Source organism: Urtica dioica, chromosome 1, assembly GCF_054948205.1.
Source record: "Urtica dioica subsp. dioica isolate 48M chromosome 1, U.dioica_male_clone48M_v1_H2, whole genome shotgun sequence".
Classification (NCBI taxonomy): Eukaryota; Viridiplantae; Streptophyta; class Magnoliopsida; order Rosales; family Urticaceae; genus Urtica; species Urtica dioica.
Genome location: NC_142756.1, coordinates 6,607,027 through 6,619,006, shown reverse-complemented (window position 1 = coordinate 6,619,006; position 11,980 = coordinate 6,607,027).

Below are 11,980 nucleotides of genomic sequence, written 5' to 3'. Positions count from 1 at the left end.
CAGGTGATATTCAAAAGTATACTATTTGAAGAAATTACATAGATAAGTAAATGCAATAGTGAAGAAATTACCTTTTTGTCATCACGGTCATTTGTGTCATACTCTCTTCTCTTTATTTTTTGTGAAGTTTTTTTTTATGTGTGTCATGTTTATTATTCGATCAGGCAAACCTGTAGAGAAATACAATATCATAAGCATACAAGATTAATTCATATAATAACAATAATAATATTAATAAATTAACTTACAATGCCACCAGAACTTCTCCATTCTGATTCAGTTTGCATTATATTTAAATAAATACATCATTCAATGCGTACATCCAACAATCCGAACGAGTCTGAGTTGGGATATCTCGTCTCAAAAAATTGTTGGGATATCCCTTGAGCCTATAAACTTCTAAGAAGTTTGACTTAATTCGGTACATCTAGTTGATTCCAAATTCTTTCTCATACGCATTTCTCACCTTCAATATATATCTGTTTCCATCTCTGTCGTCTTCCAATCCACATAATATTGCGAAGTGCATGCCTATGATCCCACCTGGCGCATCTTTCTCATAAGATTGTATAATTCTTTTGGTCCTAACTAGATCGATGATTCCCTTTTAATATGAACAATACAAATTATATCAGCAAGTATCTACGTAATCTTTACATGAGTATGATTTTTAACTTAAAAAAAAAATAATTAAAAAAAAAAGATAATAGAAATTACCAGAAAATTATCGGCTTCTTCCGACACGTACACCTCGTCAACTTCAAAGCTTACAATTAGAGCATCACTCTCCAGAAGGTTGTTCCTTATGGTCTCTGGTTCCATTTTATAATTAGCCAAATTATGTTAGCCACAAATTATTCTGCACCGCTGATAATGGTCAAAAGCACTTCAAATCCATATTCAACCAAGTTGTCTAGAATTGCAATCATAATTTATTTGTGTATGACTTCGTACCCCATTGCAACGGGCCTTTTGTCATCACATTCTGCTCGTTCGAAAATCAAGTGATATTCAAAAGAGATGGTCCAGGTGAGCAAAGAGCATCGCAGTGACCTGTGACCAGGACGGGCTGACCCGATCCGGATCATCGAAGTGAGCATCGCACTTCAGTTCACAACAAGGGAAAATAAACTAAGAAATAAATGGGACGTTTAATATTGCTTTTTGTTTTTAACTTGCCAGGCTGATCCCTCATAATGACGAACCTACCCTTCGTTTGATATTGAAAAATAATGTACTGCTTTGCGGACCACGGGTAGGACTTTGAATCAAACCTGTTCTTTCTCACACACTAGACACGTACTCTCATCCCGTTTTTCCTTTCTGATAATCACGCAATATCCGAAAGTCCGAATGCGCTAATTTTTTTTCTTTATATTGTTTTTATCTATAAGTTTTTCTTCACTCTCCCACTTTTGCTAGCTCCTCAACTCTCTCTCTCTCTCTCTCTCTCTCTCTCTCTCTCTCTCTCTCTCTCTCTCTCTCTCTCTCTCTCTCTTCTTCACTCAAAAACCCTAAACGAAGATCCGAAGATCGTAACAAGACATCACGGTACGACACCTCATATTTACGCCTCGCGATTCTTGTGACGATTTATTCTCGCTGCTTTGTAATTTTTCAAGTTTTTTTTTGTTTGTTGGTGATTGCGTGTTCCGATTTATTCTTCTGACGATTTGTTCTCACTGTTTGACGATTTATTCTCATTGTTACGAAACCTCATTTTTACACCTCGCGATTCTTGTGACAATTTATTCTCACAGTTTGACGATTTATTCTCATTGTTTGATGCTTAATGTTTTGCATGGCCATATTCTTCAACGTATTGTCTGAGATTTTTCGTGCCTATTTCGTGCTTTTTTTTCGTCAAGTGAAATGACGAAAATGCTCTGTCTGATAATTAGTATTTCCTTGATTTCAAATCTTAGCTCGAAAATTGTTATAACTCACAAACTGATAAACACCGCACTTGCTGAAATTTACGCACTATATTGTATATATAGATAGATATATATTTTTTAAAATATAGAGTAATATATTATTTTGCCTTTTTTTCACGTAATACCTTTTCTGACGCTGTTCAATGTAGATCTATTTTTTTAAGTATTTATTTATGTCTTTTCTGAGATTTGTAGACTAACTGTATATATATATATATATAATAACATATACTCAGAATAATGTATGTTATTGGTATAGTACAATATAGTATTAGCAATTATGATTATAATATACATAAAAAAACATTATACAAAATATATTGATGAAAGATGAAAAAAAAAACTGAAGGCTGAAAAAAAAGGAAGGCAAAAAAAAAGGGCCACGTGTCGACCCTAGGATGCATGTGGGGGAGGAGTTGCTGATATAGTATAATATAGTATTACTAATTATGATTATAATATACATAAAAAAAATTATACAAAATATATTGATGAAAGAGGGAGAAAAAAGAAAATTATATAAATAAAAAGATATACAAAATATATTGATGAGAGAGGGAAAAAAAATTAAAGGTCGGGAAAAAAAATAAAAGATAATGTATGTTATTGATATAATATAATATATTATTAGTAATTATGATTATATTATACATAAAAAAATTATACAAAATATATTGATGTTTGGAAGGAAAAAAAAAATCAAAATTGGAAGGGGAAAAAAAATCAAAATCGGAAGGCAAAAAAGAAAAAAATGGCCGCCACGTGTCACCGCATGGCGGCGTCACGTGGCGGTACCAGGATTCAAGTTGAAATGAAAAGATATACAATATATATAGATGGGAGAGGGAAAAAAATTAAAGGTCGGAAAAAAAATTAAAGGATAATATATGTTATTGATATAGTATAATATAGTATTAGTAGTTATGATTATAATATACATTAAAAAATAATACAAAATATATTGATGTTTGGAAGGAAAAAAAATCAAAATTGGAAGGGAAAAAATCAAAATCGGAAGGAAACAAAAAAAAATCAAAATCGGAAGGCAAAATCGAAGAAGTCTCGATCCACTTCTTCGATTTCTTTTCTTTCATTTCTTACCTTTACCCTTACGCATGGAGAACCAGCGTAAAGACAACCCTAGAAATACGAAGAAAAGCAAAGTGAAATGAATATATAAACAATCTGCCTTACCGCCATGAGTATTATCAAGATTCAAACACTGAACACACAAGCTAATTAAAATAGTGGTTAAAGGCACGTAAATGAAATCGAAGAAGTCTCTCTCCACTTCTTGCAGCTCCTCCCGAACCCGCCTTGACTGCTATTCAAAACGTGCCTACAGGTTTATTATATGAATTAGTCTTGTATTTTAATGATATTGTATTTCTGTACATGTTTGATAGATCGAAAAATAGACATGGTAAACATAAAGAAACTTCACGAAAGAGAAGAGGGTATGACAAATGTGATCGTGATGATAAAAAAACCTGTTACAGTGGAATACGAAGGCATACACAAAGAGATGATGACTGACGTTCTAGATAACTTAATTGAATATGGATTTGAAGTGATTGAGCAGGATTAGCGGTGCAGAGCAATTAGTGGTCACCAGAGATCACAAGGTACCATCTTATGAGAGTGATGCTCTAATTATACGCGCCTACAATTAGAGCACCATTCTCCATAAGATGGTGGTCTCTGGTTTCATTCTATGATTCGTCAAATTTTGGTAGTCACTAATTCCTCTGCAACTCTGATCATGGTCAATCACTTCAAATCCATATTCAACCATGTTATCTAGTACGTCAGTCATCATCTCTTTGCGTATGCGTTCGTATTCCACTGCAACGGGTCTTTTGTCATCACGGTCAACTCTGTCATACACTCTTCTCTTTCTTTTTTTGTGAAGTTTCTCTATGTAAACCATGTCTATTATTTGATCTGTCAAACCTGTAGAGAGATACAATATCATTAGCATACAAGATTAATTCATCGTGTAAAAATGACTTAGTTACTTGCTGATATAATTTGTATTTATATTATAAGGGAATCATCGATCTGGTTAGGGCTGAAAGAATTACACAGCCTTACAGGAAAGACGCAGTGGGTGGGATATATTATGTGGAGTTGAAGACGACAAAGATGGATATATCTGGACGGTGAGGAATGCGTATGGGCACAAATTTGGAATCAACGGGGTGTATCGAATTAGGTCAAACTTCTTTATATAGGCTCCCGTGGAGGAAACCCAACTCAAATAGGCTTTTCAGTTCGGACTTATGATATTTGTGCACTTTTTTTTTGAAGAAGAAGAAGACTTTTGTGGCAAACATATTTTTATTATTCTAGGGTTTAATATAAAACTATATCATTTTGATTTCATATTGTTTTATATTTCAAGTTAAATTCATTGCAACAACAAAAAAAGAGGTGGGTCTATTTACTTTTCCGAGTAATTAATTGACCAACAAATTATAGATGTGGGGGAGGAGTTGCTCCTTATTAACTATGTTATAGATATATAATAACATATATTCAAAATAATGTATGTTATTGGTATAATATAATACACTATTAGTGATTATGATTATAATATACATAAAAAAATTATACAAAATATATTGATGAAAGAGGGAGAAAAAAGAAAATTATATAAATAAAAAGATATACAAAATATATTGATGAGAGAGGGAAAAAAAATTAAAGGTCGGGAAAAAAAATAAAAGATAATGTATGTTATTGATATAATATAATATATTATTAGTAATTATGATTATATTATACATAAAAAAATTATACAAAATATATTGATGTTTGGAAGGAAAAAAAAAATCAAAATTGGAAGGGGAAAAAATCAAAATCGGAATGAAACAAAAAAAATCAAAATCGGAAGGCAAAATCGAAGAAGTCTCGATCCACTTCTTCGATTTCTTTTCTTTCATTTCTTACCCTTACCCTTACGCATGGAGAACCAGCGTAAAGACAACCCTAGAAATACGAAGAAAAGCAAAGTGAAATGAATATATAAACAATCTGCCTTACCGCCGTGAGTATTATCAAGATTCAAACACTGAACACACAAGCTAATTAAAATAGTGGTTAAAGGCACGTAAATGAAATCGAAGAAGTCTCTCTCCACTTCTTGCAGCTCCTCCCGAACCCGCCTTGACTCCTATTCAAAACGTGCCTACAGGTTTATTATATGAATTAGTCTTGTATGTTAATGATATTGTATTTCTGTACATGTTTGATAGATCGAAAAATAGACATGGTAAACATAAAGAAACTTCACGAAAGAGAAGAGGGTATGGCAAATGTGATCGTGATGATAAAAAAAAACCTGTTACAGTGGAATACGAAGGCATACGCAAAGAGATGATGACTGACGTTCTAGATAACTTAATTGAATATGGATTTGAAGTGATTGAGCAGGATTAGCGGTGCAGAGCAATTAGTGGTTACCAGAGATCACAAGGTACCATCTTATGAGAGTGATGCTCTAATTGTACGCGCCTACAATTAGAGCACCATTCTCCATAAGATGGTGGTCTCTGGTTTCATTCTATGATTCGTCAAATTTTGGTAGTCACTAATTCCTCTGCAACTCTGATCATGGTCAATATATAGATGGGAGAGGGAAAAAAAATTAAAGGTCGGAAAAAAAATTAAAGGATAATATATGTTATTGATATAGTATAATATAGTATTAGTAATTATGATTATAATATACATAAAAAAATTATACAAAATATATTGATGTTTGGAAGGAAAAAAAAAAATCAAAATAGGTAGGGAAAAAAAAATCAAAAGCGGAAGGCAAAAAAAAAAATTCTTGTGACGATTTATTGTTACGATTTTTACGCGCGCAAGTACACGTGTCGCCCAAATAATACAGTGAATTTAAGTACGAGTGTCGATCCCACGAGGAACAAGCTTAATTAACAAACAAATCAACTAGCACGAATTGAACTAAAAGAAAAGATGGAAAGATGTCACAAATTATTGACAAGTTTTAAAACAATGAAATAACAAAATAATCAAATAAAAGTTGTAAGCAGAAAGAGAGGCTAAGGACCAAGGCTTCGCTGGTTTATTCAACGGTTTGGATACACAAGTTTGACGCACAATCAATAAACAACTCACTACTCTTTGCTAACCATACTCACAGAATAATATTGCTAAATCTCTCTCGAGCATCTAACAACCTATGTCAAAGCTAGGAAAATCTTCTCTCGATCTCAATCCCTAACAAAAACATGCATTCATATCAAGAGCATTCACATGATTCTATGGCAACCTAACTATCTCTAGCCTAGGCATGCATCATAGTAATTCAAACCAAAACACTAACTACCTAATCTTTCTCAAGCATCAAGTTGAAGTCTAAAATCATGAACAAGGTAGCTAAGCTTGATCAAGCATTAAAAACGGATTTGAATTAAGCAAAGTAGTAGAGAATGGAAATTGAACTTCAATATATTAAATCATATCCATAACCGAATCCTAAACCCGCTACGCCATAGTCCTTAATGGAATTAGTTCATGGCGTAGCGAGAAAACAAAAATAAAATTAAAAAAAAAAGAAATAGAAGAGACCATGATTGAAAACTAAATTGAAAATTAAAATACGGGAGTTCAAGAGTAAAAGAGAAGAAGAAAACTGTAATTGGCGCGAATTGATGAAGAACGGCTCTCCTCTTTCTCTCTATCTCTCCCAAACACTAAGAAAAACAATGAAAAAGTGCCAAAAAGTCCTAAACAAGAGGCTCAGAAGTGAATTTATAGGCTTAGGTCGAAATTAGGGTGTTTCCTCTAATTTTCGGAGTAGACTGAGTAACACAACTTGATCCGACGGCCCAGATTGCTCCAGAAAACGCGTTTCCTCTTTTGGATTCGCGCACCTCGCGGCGCGCGGTACAGGGGTAGCGGCACGAGGTAGTTTTTCTCGGAAGGTCGCGTTCCGCGCTTGACGCTCGGGGACTTTCGACGCTGAAATTCCTCGACCTCGCGGCGCGCGGTCTGGAGGTCGCGGCACGAGGTAAACATTTCCTAACCCTCGCGGAACGCGCCAGATGCTCGGAGATGGCTCGGGATGCTTTTCCAAACCTCGCGGCGCGCGCTAGGAGGGTCGCTGCGCGAGGTCTGGAGTCTTCTTGACTCCTTCTTCGTTCTTGACTCATTTTGTATCCCGAATGCCTTGATTTGTACCAATTTGCCCAGCGTATCATAGAAATCCCATTTTTGACCTTAAAACCTTCAAAACACACGAAAAACCTCAAAACTACTCAAGAACAAGCTTGGATTTAGTTGGGATAATAGGTGTTTTCTACGTACGACACGCACCTATCAAATACCCCCAAACTTAAACCGTTGCTTGTCCTCAAGCGACAAAAAAAAAATAGACACAAAACAAAAACACACCAAAGAAGTTACCTACACTAAACCGGTAAATCTAAATGTTTTACGTGAAATAACTGACTCATATTTGCCTCAATTTCAAACCTCTAGACTTACATCGACACGGAAATCCATGGTTTTAAACTCTAAGTCAACTACCAAATATAAAAGAATCCATACAAGCTCGCGTTAGCTCACACCGTTTGCAATGTTCTTTGTCTCAATTTGCTTTTGATTCCCAAGTCTCGTAGCCTTTCCCATTCCTAATATGCGACCACAAGAATCGATTCCTTTGAATGATAATTTATTCGATTCGACACACCATAAGCCTTCTCTTCACCCTTGATCTCCACTAATGCGCACATGTCATTCCTAGCTCGTCAATAGGTCTTAAAGGCTTGTAATGTTTTAGGCTAGGGTCAAAGGTATGGAATGGAATTTTTAGTGGCTCAAACATCGATCTTAGCGACTCAAATCTCTCACCAAAATCACAACCCTCATACAAAGCTCATTCACTCACTCATCCCCTCGTTCTTGGCATCAAATTTCGCCTAACAAGAACGTTTTACTTAGTCTTTTATTTCCCATGTTTTCCCCCAAATTTCAACTCAACAACAATAAACGACAAGTCTCTAAAACAAAAACATAGAACACCACGCCAAAATAAAAATGTATGACATAAATAAACTTTTTTTTTTCTTTTTCTATTTTTTCAGATTTTTTTTCTTTTTTTTTTTTTGCTTTTTTTTTTGCATAACGATGTAAATAATCACCGGCGTGGTGTGCTAGTGGACAATGTAATATGTAGAGACGAGTCGGAGAACATGTCATAAAATAGAAAAAAATTTCACTCAACAATGTCACTCAAGAGTCGCTAAAGTCAATGAGGTTCTTTGTGGGATTTCAAATTTATTGGCTCGGCTTTTTCTGACTAAGTATCGAGAAGGGTAAATCGTTCAGATTTTTTTGTGAGTGGGTTCTAATTGATAAAAATTCTCGGGTTGACTTTTTGGCTCGACGGATTATTCCTAATGCCTATATCATTCTTACTAGATCAATGTGCGCTCAATTTCGCTTCGACTAGGGATCCGAAAAGGTTCTTAGTGTGTTCGGTGGTCACTTTTCAGAACTTAGTTAGACTACTACTCAAGGTCGTCGCGCGGTGCAAAATTTTTTTGAAGTTTCAACTCCGAGCAACATGCGCAGAACGCGTAGGGTTTTACTCTGCGACCTCGCGCCGCGACCCATGTATCGCGCGGCGCGAGGTAGCAAGTTTTTGAAGAAGTCGCCCCCGAGCAACATGCGCGTTCCACGAAGTTTTAAAATTTGCTACCTCGCGGCGCGACCCAGGTACCTCGCGCCGCGAGGTCCCGTTTTGTTTGAATTAAAAAGCGGCAGTTTTACACATTTTTTTCAAATTCAAACTATTTCCTCTCGAACTCTCCCCGACTTTCTCAAGACCCAAACTTAAAATTTCAATTTTTCTTCTAACAAAACTCTCAAAATCTCACATTCACTTCATTGTTCATCACATTGGTTGGATTTCATCTTCACATTTTGTCTTAGCCTTTTGTGTTCTTCATTCTCACCTCAAGACAACAAAGGTAAAAACTTCTTGACCCTCAATTTCGTTGGTGAATTGTTGTTATATTCGTGAGTACATGTCGTGGAATGTGTTTTGTTGCTTTGGGTCGAGCCAATTTATGCCCGATTTGTTGATATTAGTGTTCATTTGGCTCGCCTGCCACATGTTCGCTGAAATGTCTAAACGAAATTTGATATGTAATTGTGATCACGTGGGGGTTTAAATTGATGAATAACAACGAAGGATTGAATTTTAGATTCAAGTTTGGGGGTATGAGTCATTATAATAACATGATATGCGTGAAATTCGGTATGCTAACTTTGGGAAGATTTCTTTTGTATATGCATCGAGCCGCCTCATCGTCACGACCCAAGCGTGCCCGACGCTCACTCCCGGCATTGCCACGCCCCCCCACGCTCATCGATGGCGCCGGTGAAATATGGGACAAGATTTGTCAAGTGAATTTGCTACTCGAGAAGGCGCTCCGACCCGACTACCGGTGCGGAAACATGGAGCAACAAATTGCGAGCCGACATTGGAAAAAACTCACCGACATCGAGGTGAGAGCGGCACCAAAGCTCGTTCGGGAGTTCTACTCGAACCTCTCCGTCACCGTCGACAACTTCGTTCGTGTGAGGAACGTGGTTGTGAATATCTCGTCGGTCGCGATCAATGCGTACCTCGAGATTCCGGAGCCGGACCATGACGAATACGCACCACTCCTCTTGCACCCACAATGGGAGGAGTGGATTCACTTGCTAGCACATCCCGGAGCCCAATACCAAACGAAGCGGGTGCGCGGTCAAGTCGTTCCCAACTTTCTCGCCATCTCCGACCTCAACCGGTATGCCAAGGTGTGGCAACACTTCATCTGCTCGACGCTCCTCCCGTGCAAGAGAGAGCATGTCGTGGACCTCCCTCGCCTCGCCCTCCTCGCATGTATCGTCACCGGCAAAACGATCAACATAGGGAAGGTGATCAAGGAGAGACTCGTTTTCTGCGCAAACCGCGACACCGAAGTGACGCTCGGGCACGGTGGCATCATCACCGGCATGTGCTTAGAAGCCGGGCTGAAAATTGTCCACAATGAGGCCCGGCTTGGTCTTGGGGACCCTATTGATACTGAGAAGATAATGAAGCTTCGGCAATGGAAGCATGGGAACGCTCATCCAGACGGGGCGGGATTCATCAATATCCCGGAGCAACACCGAGGCAACCCAAATGCCCCCATTCTCGGACCACCTGATGAACCCGACCACGCTCCGACCGGCCAAGAACAAGAGCACAACTATGATGAGGTGATGATCATGATGAACCGGCTCGACTCCCGTCTGAGCGGCACCCACACCGCATTAGGGAGCTTCCTCAATGACTTCGGTGAGCGACAACGGGAGCGAGACGGGTTTCAACAGAATGTCTACAACATGTGGACGGCGCATCAACAAACCATCTACCCGGACGCTCCGAGCTACCCGGCCTATCCTCAGCATCTCATGACGCCATATCCCGCATTCCCTTCATGGGATTTAGGCAGCTACAACCCTCCACAACACGAAGACGAGGGCGACCACGACGAGGACGAGTAGGGGAGCTCGGCCACCCCCGCAAGGTAAGTCCCATTTCCATCGTTTTTACTGTGTGATTACATTGAGGTCAATGTCAATTTTGAGTTTGGGGGGGGGGGGGGGTAATTGCTTGTCTTGCGGGGGATTTTTGTACATTAGTAATTGATTTTTTAGGATGTTTTTGTTTTGTTTTAGGATAATTGGTAGAAATTGGTGTTTTGTGTGCTTTAATTGACTCAATAAATGTTTGCCGATGATATGGATAGTCTTAAGCCGTAGACATGTGAAAAAAATCCATGAATTACCGAGTGAAAAAGAATCTTGTTGAGTTTTGTGTAATCGCTTAAAGCCCGAATAATGTTTGTCTCGATGCTTAGACGACCTTGAGTAGTAGTCTAACTAAGTTCTGAAAAGTGACCACCGAACACACTAAGAACCTTTTCGGATCCCTAGTCGAAGCGAAATTGAGCGCACATTGATCTAGTAAGAATGATATAGGCATTAGGAATAACCCGTCGAGCCAAAAAGTCAACCCGAGAATTTTTATCAATTAGAACCCACTCACAAAAAATCTGAACGATTTACCCTTCCCGGCAACGGCGCCAAAAACTAGTTGCGATTTTTACGCGCGCAAGTGCACGTGTCGCCCAAGTAATACAGTGAATTTAAGTACGAGTGTCGATCCCACGAGGAACAAGCTTAATTAACAAACAAATCAACTAGCACGAATTGAACTAAAAGAAAAGATGGAAAGATGTCACAAATTATTGACAAGTTTTAAAACAATGAAATAACAAAATAATCAAATAAAAGTTGTAAGCAGAAAGAGAGGCTAAGGACCAAGGCTTCGCGGGTTTATTCAACGGTTTGGATACACAAGTTTGACGCACAATCAATAAACAACTCACTACTCTTTGCTAACCTTACTCACAGAATAATATTGCTAAATCTCTCTCGAGCATCTAACAACCTATGTCAAAGCTAGGAAAATCTTCTCTCGATCTCAATCCCTAACAAAAACATGCATTCATATCAAGAGCATTCACATGATTCTATGGCAACCTAACTATCTCTAGCCTAGGCATGCATCATAGTAATTCAAACCAAAACACTAACAACCTAATCTTTCTCAAGCATCAAGTTGAAGTCTAAAGTCATGAACAAGGTAGCTAAGCTTGATCAAGCATTAAAAACGGATTTGAATTAAGCAAAGTAGTAGAGAATGGAAATTGAACTTCAATATATTAAATCATATCCATAACCGAATCCTAAACCCGCTACGTCATAGTCCTTAATGGAATTAGTTCATGGCGTAGCGAGAAAACAAAAATAAAATTAAAAAAAAAAGAAATAGAAGAGACCATGATTGAAAACTAAATTGACAATTAAAATACGGGATTTCAAGAGTAAAAGAGAAGAAGAAAACTGTAATTGGCGCGAATTGATGAAGAACGGCTCTCCTCTTTCTCTCTATCTCTCCCAAACACTAAGAA